Consider the following 16,646-nt stretch of genomic DNA (forward strand, 5'->3'; position numbering starts at 1 on the left):
AGCCCACACCCCACCACATTAGTACATTGATCCATGACACCATTAGACTGCACTGTGAAATACAAAATCCATACAAATATATCATAATGAATTGTCAAATAATAAATACACATGATAAATTAACATATGACAATCCTTTTTCTCTTTCAACATTTTAGTTAATGAAATAATATTTTATTTATAAATTGTCATGGTATACCTGACTAATCAGTGGATTTTTCTAAGCTTAGGCACCTCAATGAGTGCAGAATGACTGCTCTCTAATCCTAACCCTAACACAGTTTCCATGTCAATTCTCAGTAATGTTTTCTGATGGCATTCAGAGGAATTCAATGGGCTCAATTTTCAAATGGGTCGGGGGGATCAATTTGAGGTCGGGAAACCCATTAGTACGGGTTTCCCGGACGTCCTTACGATTTTGACGTAAAGACCTCTTTTATATTTATTTTGTCAGTTTCCCGTCCGACTGACCGGCTGATTGACAGGCTGGTCTCAGTCGGACGAGAGAGCAGCCAGAGAGAGGAAGTCTGCAGGTAAGTCTTTGTTTGCATGGAGGGGGAGGGTGGGCAAGGGGCATAGGTGGGCAAGGAGCATAGATGGGCAAAGGGCATGGGTAGGCAAGGGGCACGGGTGGACAAGGGGCATGGGTGGGCAAGGGGCATGGGTGGGCAAGGGGCAAAGTGCATGGGGGGATAAGGGGCACGGGTGGGCAAGGGGCATGGGTGGGCAAGGGGCACGGGTGGGCAAGGGGCATGGGTGGGCAAGGGGCACGGGTGGGCAAGGGGCAAAGTGCATGGGGGGGATAAGGGGCATGGTAGGCATAGGTGGGCACGGGGTCACGAGTCATGGGGGATAGGATCGGGGGTCAGTCACAGGGGGCAGGATCGGGGGTCATTGCGGGGCCCTGCGATCATTGAGGGGGAGGGTCGGAGATTGGGGTTGGGGGGAGGGGAGTTGGGGTCGGAGGATCGGGATCGGATGATCGGGGACGGAATCGGAGGATCGGGGTTGGGTTGGAGGGGGAGGATCAGGGTGGGAGGGTCGAGGTCGGGGGTCCTCGATCAGAGGAGGGGTCCGCAATCAAGGGGGGGGTCCATGATCCGAGGGGGGAGGGCAGTGCAGGTAGGCTCGCTGGGCCTGGGGGAAGCAAGCCTGCTCCTCCGGGCCCACAAGCTGTGCCTTTCTAGGCACTTACCTACAGTCTCGGGCCTTCTCGTCTCCTTTCACGAGGCGTAAAACCGAAGGCCCGGGTATCCTGGCCCCCTGGGGTTGAAATGGGGAATTAGTTAAAAATGGAGGCCTGAAGCCTCCTTGAAAGTTTTTAAGGCCCTACCAGCCTCCTGGAAGCGGGTTGGCCAACCGCCCCTCGTCCCACCCCAGTGAAAACTGGAAATGGGCGGGTTGGAGGCAGGTTGGGGGCGAGTCTGAAATGGTGCCAATTTTCAATTCGAGCCCAATGACTCAAAAGTGTCTTATAAAGTTCTAAAAACATTGGAATGAGTTTCACAGGCAATTCAAATTTTTAAAAAGGGAAAAACCATTCAGCCCATCAAGCCCATTCCCTCCATAGACCATGTCCAACTTGGCTTGTCATAGTCTGTACCCAATCCACTCAATCTCCTGAGGGAGGCAACTAACCACCACAGGAATAACCTCCAAGTGATAAAGTGCAATGATTTTTTTCCCCCCTTATCCCTGAAGTGAAACTGAATGATATTAGTTCAATCCCACATTTAACTCTGTTTAAGGAAATCCAGTTATGTCCTGGGGGAAAGGGAGAAATTCGGGGATGCAAGCCCCAGATCATTACACATGCAACAAAAATAATATTTTATTGCAAGCTTTTCCAGAGTGCAGAGTATAAGAGTCTGGACCACAGGAAGAAAAATTATCAGCCAAGCTGATGACATAAACTCTATAAAGCTAACAGTTGTAATAGTAATACATGTATCTCTTTAATATGGACAAGTGTTAAGTACTACATATAGGAAAAATAACATGGCCAACATAAGTACTCATGAATGGTGTTGAAATAACTAAAGATTCAGTCAAAAGAGATCTGGGGTTTCATGTAGATTATACGCTCAACATGTCCAATCATTGCAGAGTAACAACCACAAAGCCAGTAGAATGCTGGGCTGCGTGGCCAAATTAGTAAGAGTACGAGTTGGAGGAGGTCACTTTCAAAACGTATAATGCTTTGGTCAGACCACACCTTGTATCTTGGTCTTCAAGTAACAGGGGGTCATTCAAGCCCTGGAGTCAGTTCAGAGACAAGCCACAAACTTGATCCTCAGCAGCAGAGGTCCAAATTATGAGGAAAGCCTAAGGAGATTTTCAACCTTGAAAGGAGGCAACTAAGGGAGGATCTGATAGAGGTATTTAAGATAGTAAACAGTGTAAAGAAGGTAACTCTGAAACACTACTTCAAACTAAACCATGATAGTAGGACAGAGGGAAACAAGTTTAAACCAATAAAAGACACATTTAGAACAGATTTTAGGAAGCCCTTACTCACACAAACAGTGATCAACCCATAGAAAGAATTTCTGGGTAGGGTAATAGGGCTGAAAACCCTGGAATCATTTAAGAAACTGTTTGATGCTGTTAATGGGAGAAGTGTATGGTCTTTCTGGATGGATGAGCTAAGTTGGATCAATGGCTTTCCTCATCGGTACCTATCTTGTGATCTTCTTTGTTGTTGTTGTATTTTGGAGCTGCTGCTAGTGGCTAAGAAAGACAAAAATGTCTATTTACTGAAGTTGGGTATTTCTTCAGATTACCTGACAAAATGGGCTGAATCGTTTGCAGTAAGACAAACCAATTAACCAACTATTGCTAAACTTTTGGTAAAAGACACAAATGAAGATAACGGCACCATGAACATCACTGTTTGACCAAGGATGTATCTTTTTGTCAGCACTGGGGGCGGGGGGGGAGATCAAATAACAGAAATTAAAACAGTACACTTGTAACATTCTCAAACAGATGGCTCAGTGGAAGGATTTAACCAAATATTTGAAAGCATTCTTCAAAAACTCTATACATCAGTAACACCATATGGTTTGGAATACTTTTGGCATAAGTTTATGGAACTGCAGTTCACAAGTCCACATAAGTTTTGTTTGCGTGATGTACAGGCACAGGGTGACTTTACATATTGATGTATACTCCTAAAGAAGTTTATGCTGACAAAGGCAACTATTCACAAAAAATACTGATGTCGTTGGAGAAAGTCCGAACAGATGTTAACCAACAGCTTCCAAGGTACAAACTAAGTGTGAAGAATGTTATGATAGGAATGCTTTTCTAGTGAAATATAGAAATGGAGACTATGCTTGGCTGTACATTCTGATTGTTAAGCCAAAAAGAACCAAAGAGTGAAAAAGAGAGTTCCGAGATACTAAGCACGTATCAGCCCTAGTAGGAAATAGAGTCCATGCAAACAGGCTTATATTTTCACTTTGTAGACTAATGATGATGGTGATAGAAATGATAAATGATCAATCCTGATTTCATTCTGTGCTAAGTTAGCTGATCTCAGCCGGGGTAACATTTGGGAGCACTATAATTGTCCTCTATGCTCTTATTCTAAAGAAGGGAAAAAAATCAACCAGGGTTCCCACTCCCAATTGCCGTCCAGTGATACTTGCTGGAAAGTGGATGAGTGAATGTCAGAATAGTACAGGACCAAGTTGGACTGTGATGCCTACATTAATGAATAACCTATTGACACTTGCTGTCTAGGCTCAAACATAAGGAATGTCACTTGTGTGAGGTGCCAGAGGGCTGCTGAACCCCATGGAACAGTACCTCAGCAAAAGGCAGAGCAGGAGAGAAGGGAAGAAAATGGGAGAAAATTGAGTATGGAGCCTGAAACTTACAGCGACTAAGATCTCACAAAAGAATGAAGCCAGAGTATATGAGCTCCAAAAATACATGTGCAATTAAACCTAAACAAGGACCATTGCTTTATGGCAGAGGTGAAGGATTTAAATCAAGAAACAAAAAGGTAGGACATCAATAAAAAAAACAGAACATGCTATGATACTATAAAAGAGGATTATGGCACATTCCACCAAAGGGTCTTCATAACCCCAAAGGTATCATCCAGGAAAAATGGAATGTTCAAATAGAGAAGAACTGTTGCCTAGATTTTAACTTAATTTGCTTTTACACCAAAAATATAAGAAGGCACTTTAAATGATCCTTCTTTAGATTACAATTTATTGGGACTGTAAATCTACCAATAAATTTTAGTGGGTGGCAAATCAAATTGCAGAAGTTTTAAGAGTACTCCTGGCTCCATCAATTTGGCATAGGACAACTACTGTAGATAATCGGAAAGAACCATAAGCAAAGTATATCATTTCTACAGTTAATTTTAATTAGACAATGTATATTTTTGGGACAGTCCTGAAAATTCAGAGCAGGTGGAAATACACTGGGCACAATTTTAATATGCCGGCAGGAAGAGTGCGGGGGGGGGGTGATTTGCGGGCGCCAATCCCGGAATGGAAGCAGGCGGGTTGCGCGATCATAACCCTAATGAGGCCAATCAAAGCCTCTTCCGGGTTTCGCGCCCGGAAGCCAACCTGATTGACAGGCTGGCTGCTGCCAGGAAGTGCACATCCGAGGAGTGGGGGGGAAGAGAAAGAGAAAGAGGGAGAGAGACCTCATCAGCAGTTAGGATAGAGATGGGGGTGGGGGGAACAAAGATTAGAGTGGAGACATCAGATATCAGGATCAGAGGACGGACATCGGGATCAGAGTGGGGGAGGAGTCCAGGCAACATTGTTTTTTAAGGTATGTTTATTTAATTTGTTTGCAATGGGAAATTTAATTTTATTTAATTTAGTTTATTTTTCACTGATCCGGCCCTACCCACCCTTTTTCACCAGGCGTGAATGGGAAGCCGTGGGAAAGCCGCTCAGGTAACGTTAAAATCTTTTGAACTATCCAATACACAAAAATACCTTAAGTACCTCAATGAGGTACATTTGCTCCTTTGATTATCAACCTGCCAGATTTAAGTGGGGGCGGGACTTCCTGGTGACTGCTGCACGCACGCGCACAGATTTGCCTGAGTCTCATTCAAAAACGTGTGGGTTCCAGTCGGGATGTCTACCTGCTCCTAAAAACAGCCATTTTGATTGCCCCCCCTCCCCCCCAACCCACCTGTTTTTCCCTTTTAAAATCATGCCCATTGTTTCAACAGTGATGAATTAGAGCAAAGAGCAATGTTAAAGTCAGTGCTCAGAAAATCTGGTTGTTACACCATGTTTTTGGAATTCTAGTAAAGCTTTTGAAGTAATTTGCCAGTGTACCAATCTGTTTCCCTACATAACAGAACATTCTATGAATAGAATACTAGGAAAATATTCTGTTCTATAGTAATTGTATTTCACAATACTGCTACTATATCATTAACTAATTGAACCTGTTCCAGTTTCTGAACAGGTCTATGCTATCAAGCATTTACACTGCTACTCATTAGGGGAGATATTCACCCTATCTGCCCGGTAAAAACTAGGCGGGTGGGCAGTTAAAATTGCCCAGGTTACTTACTCGCTGGAAAAATGCCAGGATACCACTGTTCTGAATTTTAACCTGCCCCACTGAGGACACTCTCACAAAGCTGGCAGGGTCCTTCTTTGCACTTGTAGGTCAGATCCCGATGATGTCATCGAGACCTGACTGTGATTTTAACTGGTGGCCTGAGCTGGGAAGATACTGTGGCTTTCCCACCAAGTGAAGACAGCAGGTAGAGGAGCCAGGGCCAGAAGAGCTGGCCTGCCACAGACTCCCCTCACACCACCCCGCAACCACCCCCCCTGCCCACGCCCTCCCGCCTCCCGAACACGAGACTCCCGTGAGACAGCCCCAGAAGCCGATCCTGTCACCTACCCTATGTCGGTGGGTGGTCTCCGGGCCATTCAATTTTCCATAGATTTCCTCGCTACCTACCTGCCCAAAACCTGCTAAAATCAGAGCCATTGTGTTAATTGTGCCAACTGTATGGGTTCCTTCTTCTTGCTGTTTCTCCTGTTCCTCCACCATCCAAGTAAGAATGCATACATTTCACCACAATGACCTCTCCTCCATCTGTGCCTGAATGTATAAAAAGTCCTGCTGTTGTCTCTCATCTGCAATGCCTAGATTCTTAAAGGCCCCCCACTACTGCCTGGTTCTTGAAATAATCATTTTTCCTTTCTTACAATATCATATAACCACAACATCTGTGAATCAATATTTATTAAGGTCAGCGTGACTTTTTTAAAGCTATTTTAGAGGTGAAACAGGACATTTGATATAATAAAAACCATGAATGCTGGAAATCTGAAATCATAACAAAAAGTGCTAGAAATGCAGAGCAAGTCCGCCAGCATCTATGAGAGAAAGATGAAGGGTCCCACCCAAAACACTCTCAATGATTTTTCTCTCTGATGGTTATTAAACTGCTGTGCATTCCCAGTATTTTTGTTTATGTTTCATATTTTATGTCACAGTGAATTAGCAGACCTAACGCATCAAACATGAACTTTCACGAAAACAAATGAACGCTAATCTAATGAAAATGGAAATATTTTAATTCCAAGAATGTGTTGCTATGGTAAAGGTTACACTGTTTATCAAATTAAAGCTCTCTGGAGCATTGCAATAAAAATGAACCTGCGTTCCAACATATAACACTTTTTCACACTACCATCTCATGCAACTCTCGTTTATTCAATTCAATTTTATTATGGGATGCAAGATTACATAAAAAAAAGCAGCTTGAATTTATTTGTACTGAAATTTCATGCTGTTCTATCCAATATTAATGAGGGACTGCAGATACGGAGACTACAGTGTGTTTCAATTCGGGTCAGCTGCTCTTATTGTAGAATGTAAAATCGCATTTTTATCCAGAAAATTTGTATTACAATATATCTCGTAATAGATGTTTATTTGTGGTGTCCGTGGGTGGAGCGTTCGGGACGCCTGACTAATGGCACCAATGAGAGGCCTCAACCTTTTTCATGGTGGGACTTCATTTTAATATTCATGATGAGCTTCCCGTGATTTTGGGGCGCTGACAGGCAACTCGCCGATCGTGAGGGAGGGAAATCCAGCGGCTCCTCCACGAAGTCGAGCGGGCAGTTTCTGATTCGAGGGGGAGGTGATCCAGGGAGGGGGGCACAGAGGGTCCAGCAGTGACCAGGACGAGCATTAATGTTCCTCCTGGCCCCACAAAAATCATTAAGCAAACTTACCTTTAATGTTTTTGGAGCGGCCTCCAGAGAGGTCCTCCCTTTAAAGACCGCTGGTTAGGTTGCTCTACATAGAGTTCCACTGGGAGCCTGACAATTTCCGGCGGAAGCCCTGGTCACTTAGGTCAAGGCTCCACCTGGTGGCAACCTGAAAGTCGGTGAGAACATGGTGGAAAGTTTACTATTGTGATTTTGATCTCGCTACCACCCTGTACATGCTGAAAAATGTGGGAAATGAGTTCTACACTTACAACAAGTGTGCTTATTCACTCTCATGTTTAAATGTTAACTTTTTGCCAAATGAATATCATTTCCACCAATGAATATTATTTTCATGGAACTTCCCCAATGACTTAGTGGGTGAATGCAGCACCTCAGTATGATACTGAGTAATACAGACTAGCAAAGTTAGAGATTCGAGTCCTGGTCCATGCTGATTTACTCTGAACTCAGCCAAGGCACCAATAGGTGAATTACAATTGGCCTCAGTGCTCATGGACTAGGCACAGGAAAAAACATCAGGTACAGTTGCTGCTCCTTATTGCTATCTAGTGCCCCCTGCTGGAAAGTGTGCAAGTGTGAACGTCAGATGAAGACATAATTGAGCTTAGCTTTGATGCTTCCCTCAATCAAATAGTTAGCCAACACTTGTTGTCGAAGCTCACACATAAGAAATAATGGGGGTGAATTTCCACAGGCGTTCTCCCACTCATCTGCAATAACTTTGGCGTAAGAGATGCAGAAATTCCGGAAAAACATCCAGGAGAGCATTGAAGTAGTCAATTCTGGAGTCGACAAATGTATGTTTGAGGGTTTCACTGGCTTATAGGCTGAGTTAGGAGGCTACTCTTTGTGATGTTTGTGATGGAGAGAATATGAGGTCTGCTTGTCACAGGGGGTCGAAGACGATGGCTTCAATCTTTCTAATGTTTAGCCGGAGGAAGTTATGGCTCATCCAAGACTGAATGTCAGGCAAGCTGCACAACAGAGCAAAGGCAATGGATGGAGTCGAAAGAGGTGGTGGAAAGATACAGCTGGGTCTTATCGGGGAACATGTGGAAGCTGATCCCATGACTTCAGATAATGTCTCCCAGAGGTAGCATGTAGATTAGAAAGAGAAGGGGACCAAGAATAGATTCTTAGAGGATTCCAGATGTGTCTGTAAGGTGATGGGAATAGAAACCATTACTAGAGATGATCTGGCTACAATTGGATAGGTAGGAGTGGAATCAAGCAAAGGCAGTCCAATGGAACTAGACAATGGAGGACAAGCATTGGAGGAGGATTGTATGATCAACTGCATCAAAGGTTGCAAGGAGGGATAATGTACCATGGTCACAATCACAGAGAATGTCATTCTTGACTTTGGTTAGGGTTTGATTCAGTGCTGTGAGAGGAGAAACCTGATTGAAAGGATTCAAATAGGGAGTTGCAGGAGATAGGCATGGATCTGGGAGATGACAACGCATTCAAGGGACTTGGAGAGGAAAGGAAAGTTGGAGATGGGACAATGGTTATTGAGGACAGAGGGGTCAAGGTGGGTTTTTGAGAAGGGGGAGTGACTGCCTAAGGAGAGGGAACCATTTACAATATTGGCTTAAATGGCGACCAGGAAGGGGAGATGGGTGATCAAGAGTTTAGTGGACATGGTTGAGGGAACAGGAGGCATGGATAAGATGAGCTTGGAGAGGGCAGGGAGGGAAATGGAGTGGAAACTAGAGATGAGGGTTCAGGGCTGAGGTTGAGAAGGGGCTGAGTGGAAGTTTGGCAAGGTTGGAAAGGGAAGTGAGGGAAGCAGGAGAGGCAGCTGAACAGATGGCATCTGTCTTGGAGTCGAAAAATTCAATGAACACCTCACACTTGTCAGAGGTAAGAATAGAAGGGGTGGGGTAGGGTAAAGCTGTTTAAGGAGGTGAATGTTAGTAGAGAAAAGGAGATGGTGATTATCTTTGTCCCATAGGATGATCCTAGAGTGTTGGGCATCTTTTAGACTGGGTACAGTTCTGATAGATTATAAAGAAAATTTATATTATACCTTAGCGCAGTTTGAATAACCCAGAAATGACCGTTTGGAGCCAGTTCCATTACTCCAATTGCTAAATGAACAGTAAATGGCACTGATGTATTTTATGAGCTATATTGTTTTTCTTTAGGTGTCAGACGGGAATATCGCAGCTAGCGCTGTAACAAGTTTGTTTAAAATGGAACATTTCCTCCAGCTCCATCTGCTTATTTCTAAACATCCTTTGCTGCAGATGGTCTTTTACCATATTTTCATCAAATCAAAAATATACAACCTGAACAAAATGGCTTATTTTGGTTAGAGTACAAAAAACAGATGACTACTTCATTGCAGGAGAGGCAGTCATTCAAAAAGATTAGATTCTTGTATTTCAATCCCAACCATTTAGTCTACACACACTGCACCCTTTTAAAGCTCTTCATAAACCGTTGCTCAGAATTGGCCAACGTGCACTGAACAAATTGAATGTAGGTTTTAAATATTAGCAGACTGATAGCACAGTGCAATGGTGTGCTGTCACATAGAATAGTAGGTTGTAAGTTAACACCCGCTATTCCAAGTTCTCGTTCTCAAGTATACCATCAAGGAAAAGGTAGAGGCCAGATACTTAACTGTAGGATGGGGAAAATCATTGGGTGAGTCACCCTGGTCCACCCTTGCACATGTTCTTGTGGTTAGATTAAAAGAAGCACAGCCAGAGGACTGGGAGTGAGCTGCCTGCCTGTCCTTTCAGCTAATGGGGGTTGGGGGTGGGAGGGGGCATTAAATAAAGTAACTAAAATATTGCTGAACATGTGACGCATCCCTTGCTTAAATAAAACTTTAAAGCTACATTCTTTGGAAATGGCAAAATCCTGATAATACATTTGAACAAACTGCTTTTAGTGTAAATAGTCATTTAAATATCTTTCAAAAAAGAGGTCAAATCATTTCTCTCATAATGGTTTGAAACAGCATTCTCTGCATGGATGATGCAACCGTAGTGATTTAGTGCAGTGTGCAGACATTACAGCAGAATTTGCGCCCTGTTCTTAGATTTAGAGGGGAAGAATAAAGACTTTTACTGCTGGGTGAACATACATGACGGAACAAGATTTGCAACTAACACCAGAACAGAAGTAAAATCCATTCAGGTGCTAATAATAATTCTTGTATTTATGTAGTGCATTTCACATCAAAATGCGTCACACAACGTACTCTCTGAAGCGCGGTGGCTGTTTTTATGTAGTTAAACGGGGCAGCGAATCTGCACCAGCAACATCCCATATGTGATGAATGATCTTGAGATGAGATGAATAACCATTTAATCTGTTTTCTTTTGATGGTATTGGGTGAGGGAGAAATGTTGAGCACGACAAAGGGCACACTCTCTGCTGATGATCTTCAAATAGTGCCATAGCAGCTTTAATGCAGTTGGGACTTTGGTTTAACATCTTACCTGAAGGACTCCCTCAGTACTGCAATGGAATGTCAGCCTAGATTACGCCCTCCAGTACTGGTGTAGGGCTCAAATCCAAAATCTTCTGACCCAGAGGCAAGAGTTCTACCAATTGAGAAAAAGTAACACAAATAAATGTAATTCAGAAAACTGGCCCCAATTTTAACTTTGGGTGGATTTTGAACAGGTGGTTGGTGAGGTGAGTTGGACAGCCTGGAACTGGGGGAAATGGGTGGGAAGCAGCTGCCAGCTTCTATAAAAGCAGGCAGCCCTCGGGCCGCTTGCCAGCACTCAGGTAAGTGTCTTGGCTCTCTTCAGTCTGTCAGGAAAAGCACAGCGGCTTCACCACACAGGCTTGAGTTAAAATTAGCTGTCCATCCAGAAACCTGCGTAGAAATCGTGGTGGGTGGGATCCAGGCTCGAGGGTAAGTAACCTAGGCGATTTTAACTGTCCACCCACCCGGTTTCTGCTGGGCAGCTGTGGTTTAATTTTTAATGAATTTAACGTATGACCCATGCCCATTATTTGAAGGGATCAGATTTATGCAATTACTTGAAATGTTGTGTAACCATGAAGAATTGTGATTATGAGATTATAAAGACTATGATGCAATTGGTTGGAGAAAAAAGCTCTATCTATAAAGTCACTCTATCTTTTTTGGTGGTCTACAGATCTGATTGCCCCAAACAATGCCTCTGCCAATCGTTTGCTGATATCTGGAAATTCATCTAAATCTAATCTAATGCAATGATGCGCTTTGACATGATTTATATCAGTGTTTATGTGTTTATAAACAAGCAATTAAACATTTTTGATAAAGAAAATGCTACTTTAAACTTGCCTAAAACTCATATGAAAAGATGGCAAGCCACTTTGATCCTGAGGTACTAAATTGACAAACTTTAGACGTTAATAATGGATGCCGAAATGGCTCAGTTCATTACTATCCATTAAATACATGCTACCTCCCTTTAACTAGAAGGCAAAGCTACCCAGGACACCAACATTCCACAGTCACAAAGCGATCCAGTTTACCAACACTTCATAGACTAGGACAGCAAATCAATCCAGTTTGTCAACACGTCATAGACTGGGAGAACAAAGCAAACTAAATCACCAACACCTCAAAGACAATTGATAACAGTCACCCTCTATGCTGCAGATATTTGTAAACAATTTTACAACACCAAGTTATAGTCCAGCAATTTTATTTTAAATTCACAAGCTTTCGGAGGCTTCCTCCTTCGTCAGGTAAATGTTCAGGAGCTCCTTGAAGCCTACGCATTTATACTTCACAGAACAATACATGGTGTTTACAGACTGCCCCTGCAACTGCCCGTTGCCAAGGCAATCACCGTGTTCAGACAGAGAGGTGTCACCTGCAGAACCCCCGAATACACATTCAACAAAAAAACAAACAGGAAAAAAAAACAGAGAGAGGCAGAAACATCCGGAAGGCAGAGAAAGCCAGCAAATGACCCATTATATTAAAAACAGATAACATTTGTTCGCTGGTGGGGTTACGTGTAGCGTGACATGAACCCAAGATCCCGGTTGAGGCCGTCCTCATGGGTGCGGAACTTGGCTATCAATTTCTGCTCGACGATTTTGCGTTGTCGTGTGTCTCGAAGGCCGCCTTGGAGTACGCTTACCCGAAGGTCGGTGGATGAATGTCCATGACTGCTGAAGTGTTCCCCGACTGGGAGGGAACTTGGGTTCATGTCACGCTACACGTAACCCCACCAGCGAACAAATGTTATCTGTTTTTAATATAATGGGTCATTTGCTGGCTTTCTCTGCCTTCCGGATGTTTCTGCCTCTCTCTGTTTTTTTTTCCTGTTTGTTTTTTTGTTGAATGTGTATTCGGGGGTTCTGCAGGTGACACCTCTCTGTCTGAACACGGTGATTGCCTTGGCAACGGGCAGTTGCAGGGGCAGTCTGTAAACACCATGTATTGTTCTGTGAAGTATAAATGCGTAGGCTTCAAGGAGCTCCTGAACATTTACCTGACGAAGGAGGAAGCCTCCGAAAGCTTGTGAATTTAAAATAAAATTGCTGGACTATAACTTGGTGTTGTAAAATTGTTTACAATTGTCAACCCCAGTCCATCACCGGCATCTCCACATTATGCTGCAGATAGCATAAGAAGGTGTGATGAGCTTTGTCAGTTTTCCCTTGCATCAAAATGGAACACTCTTCTATCTGAATAAACCGGAAACTGAAAATCTAAAGCAAAAATATAAAATGATTAAGATACACAACAGGTCCATCAAAACCTATAAAGATAGAACTGAAAAGTAAAAGATCAATAACTTTCCGATTTCAGTTCTGATGAAGGTTTATACCCGAAACATTAACCTGTCTTCTTACTGATATTGAAGGACCTGCTGTGTATTTCTAGCATTTTGTGTGAAAGATCCGATGCAGGTCTAACGTTTTACATCCAAACCTCTGTCGGACATCCGAAAGAGGTCGAGCTCTACAATTTGACAGTTTTAAAGAGCTCTCTTTGCAAATGTTTAGTCTGGGATATTTATTATCTAGCACCCTTAAACATGAGAGCCAATACTTAACCTGTCTATTTTTAGTAGCATTTTGTAATTTATGCTTGAAAATTCCAATGGGAGCTCTGTTGTATAACTGTTTCTTTTCACATTGAGTGAGAATGACAGCACATCTTCAGAAAACAAGCAGGTGGATTGATCACAGTATGGCCGCCAGACCTGACTGTCATGCTGAGTCACATATTCCATAAGGACATTAGTGGACCAATCCTTAACATGCTCGCAAGACATTATTTTATCTGCTATTTGAGCAGAGTTGTCAACCTGTTTAAAATAAACAGGTTAATTCCTGCGTTAAATATAAACCCATTAAACATTCATCTGCTACGACCACCAGTAGAAATTTCTTGGCTATAGTCTCCTATTTCATCAAGCATATTCAATCAATTTAATCAGCAAGATTGTACATTAACTACAGTCGAAACACCGATGACTATCTTTGGGAACATATAAAAACAATTAGAGTCAAAGGTGTACTATATGGAAGGTGCATTACATTATTCTCAATTAGTAATGGAGCTATGTACAATGTATGTTAATTCTGTTATAATAAGGAGCTGTTTGGTTACTAGAATCAATGTCGCATGCCATAAAATATATATAACTGATTGGGATAGATTTTTACCTTTACTACCTGGGCATTGAGCATCACCTGAGTGGAGTGCAGAAATGAAAATCTGGCAGGGAGTATCTCACACCCCTTACAAAAGCCGCTGGCTTTTCCTTCCATTAATTTCAATGGAAGGAAAATCAGGTGAATCCTGATCTTCCTTTCTGCCCAGCTGATGTTTAACCTCCAGGCTGTAAAGATGAAAATCTTTCAGTTCTTTATCTTTCAGTCTCTGTTGCTCATACCAGAATCCTGCAATCTCCTATTATGAATCATGGACAAAATATTCACCATAGCACAGCAATATATACACTGTTCCAGTGCTGCCACATATTTGGCCACAGCACCAGAACAATGTAAACTATGGACTAACGTAGGCTGACTGATGGAAATGATACAGATTTTACCGTGATATGCAAGGGGACATACTAGTCACAAGGACAAAATGTAATTTGAACCTAACATTAGATAACCTAATTTTCTGTATATCAAATGTGCCTTGGAGAATATAGTTGATAGCCAACAGGCTAAGTGTTTAAATGCTTAGCTTTTCAATCACTGCAGATAAATTTGCTCATCCAGGAGCTTGGGAGAGGGGTTGGGGGGGTGGGGGGGGGGGGTGGCAAGAGACAACTGCCCTTCTGGGTTATGATGTAACCATACCAGAATCTGACCTTAGAATGGCTGGACAAACAGCTTTTGATGACTGTTTCCAGCCAACGGAAAACCCTTTGTAAAAAAGCCTTTCTCTCACCCCCAAAAGGAAATGTGGGAGTGGAGAGATATACAAATAAAGGTAAGTTAGAACTTCTACAGTTTAAAATGAAAGAAAAAGGTCAAAAAGGCCAGATTAATTAAGAAAAATAATAAAATTGGCAGTTAGATTAAATCATCGGACAAAGAATAGGCGAGAAAAGAGAACATAAAGGGAAAAGGGATGACAAGTAAAGTGTTTTATTTTTTCATGTTTAACTGTATTCAATACAGTAGTTTGGAATAAATATTAAAGTAATTAAATGACACCAGGGTAAAGCAAAATAAATTGCAGGAATTGGTACCAGTGAGCTCTGGAAAAAGGGAAAAACAAAATAAGGAATCTAAGGTCTAGCAGGAAGGTGAATGAAGGAGGGAAAGAAAATATAGATTCTTATTACACTTGCAGGATGTCCAAAAGTGCTTCACACCCATGGATTACTACTGAAGTGCAGTAACTGTTGTTATATAGACAAACACAGCAGTCAAGTTGCACACACAAATGTCCCACAAACAGCAAATGAATGAATGATCTGATAATCTGTTTTTGATGGTGTTGATTGATAGAAAATTGATAGGCAGCACACCAGAAACATTCCCTGCTCTTCTTTGACTAGTGCCATGGCATCTTTTACATGCACTTGAGCTGGCAGTCAGGGACTCAGGTTAACATCTCATTTGAAAGCCAGCACCTCCAACAATGCAACTGTCCCTCAGTACTGCATTGAAGGGTCAGTCTGCATTATGTGCTTAAATCTTTACGGACACTTGAACCCACAATCTTCTTGACTCAGAGGCAAAAGTCTGTCAACTGAGCTAAGCTGACATGGAAGACATACAAAAGCAAACTGAACAATGAGTTGCTTTAGAAAGAAAAGTCCAGTAAGAGCTGTGAAAAATGCACTGATCGGAGAAGAAAGAAAAAAGCAGTGAAGAGAGAGGCAACATCAAGAAGGTGGGAGGTATAAAGAGCAGAACAATACAGCATACTTTTAGTAATGTGGCAAGGTTAGATATGGAACATCACTACTTAGCAAGTAGATCATACAAAGTGTGACCTGCCAATCTGTTCTTTATTTATTGCTCACCCATATCAAGCCCACACTCAAATGTACAGTTCTTTCATTGCATCACATGCATATTTATGCCTCAGAGGGCAGACATTCAAAATTCAATGTACAACTGAAAGCTTTATCTCACTCAACTTCTAAGGGCTTCACACCTCAAGTCATTGTAACACAATCTAGCTGCATGATGCGCGGTAACTTAATGACACCCAGGCTGGTCGAAAGTTTAGGCACATGTCTGTCACTGTGCATACACTCCTTCAATTTACAGTATCCCAAGATACTTTTCTATTTACATAACAAGGTGACTTATAATGCAAGAGCCCAGGCCTCTACTAGAGTCAGCTCACAAATCACAAGTGCTAGACTTCTGAGGAGGCCAACCTGGACATACTCTAATATCAGTTCAAGGGAGAAAATCCAGACCCACCTCCATCCTGAATTTGACCTTAACATGTACACTGCCACAGGCTCTGAAGCTTGCATTTAGTTGTGAAAATTAGAAAGAAGTCCCATGTATAAAGCACCGTTCATGACCTCAGGATATCCTGAAGCACTTCACAGCCAATGAAGTACTTTTAAAGTGCAGTCATTGTTGTACTGTAGGGAAATGCTGGAGATTCTTTTTGTCTGCCCTCTTTCTTCATGGGTTCCTATTGCACTAAAGCCTGCCAATGTCTTACTTAGAGTCTGATTTCTGGTAATCAGATAGTAATGGAACACTTTTGTCAGGCCTGATAAATAATTCTAGTATCCAAAGATTGACCCAAATCTAAAAAAAAACTTTAAAACACAGTAATGAAATCCATGAGAAAAAAGTGGAAGAAAAAATAGCCCAAGGCTCTTCCCCTTAAGTTCCACCTCAGCAATGATACATTCTTTAAATCCATTCTACGCTTACATAGCTAAAAACACACCCTTGGTCACAATTTTGAAC

General features: G+C 42.3%; 1 long non-coding RNA gene across 3 annotated transcripts in view; it reads right to left on the reverse strand.

Annotated features, from left to right (window-relative positions):
* Positions 1 to 16,646, reverse strand: part of LOC137326981 (uncharacterized) — a 143,003-nt gene that overhangs the window by 83,741 nt on the left and 42,616 nt on the right. Inside the window, exon 1 of one of the 3 annotated variants that reach the window (XR_010964321.1) lies at positions 10,715 to 10,809. The exons of the other annotated variants lie outside the window; for them this stretch is intronic. This is a non-coding gene — a long non-coding RNA (uncharacterized lncRNA). Of the gene's footprint in view, positions 1 to 10,714; positions 10,810 to 16,646 lie in introns of those variants that run through there. 3 annotated transcript variants of the gene reach the window in all.

Source organism: Heptranchias perlo, chromosome 11 (assembly GCF_035084215.1).
Source record: "Heptranchias perlo isolate sHepPer1 chromosome 11, sHepPer1.hap1, whole genome shotgun sequence".
In the NCBI taxonomy this organism is placed as follows: Eukaryota; Metazoa; Chordata; class Chondrichthyes; order Hexanchiformes; family Hexanchidae; genus Heptranchias; species Heptranchias perlo.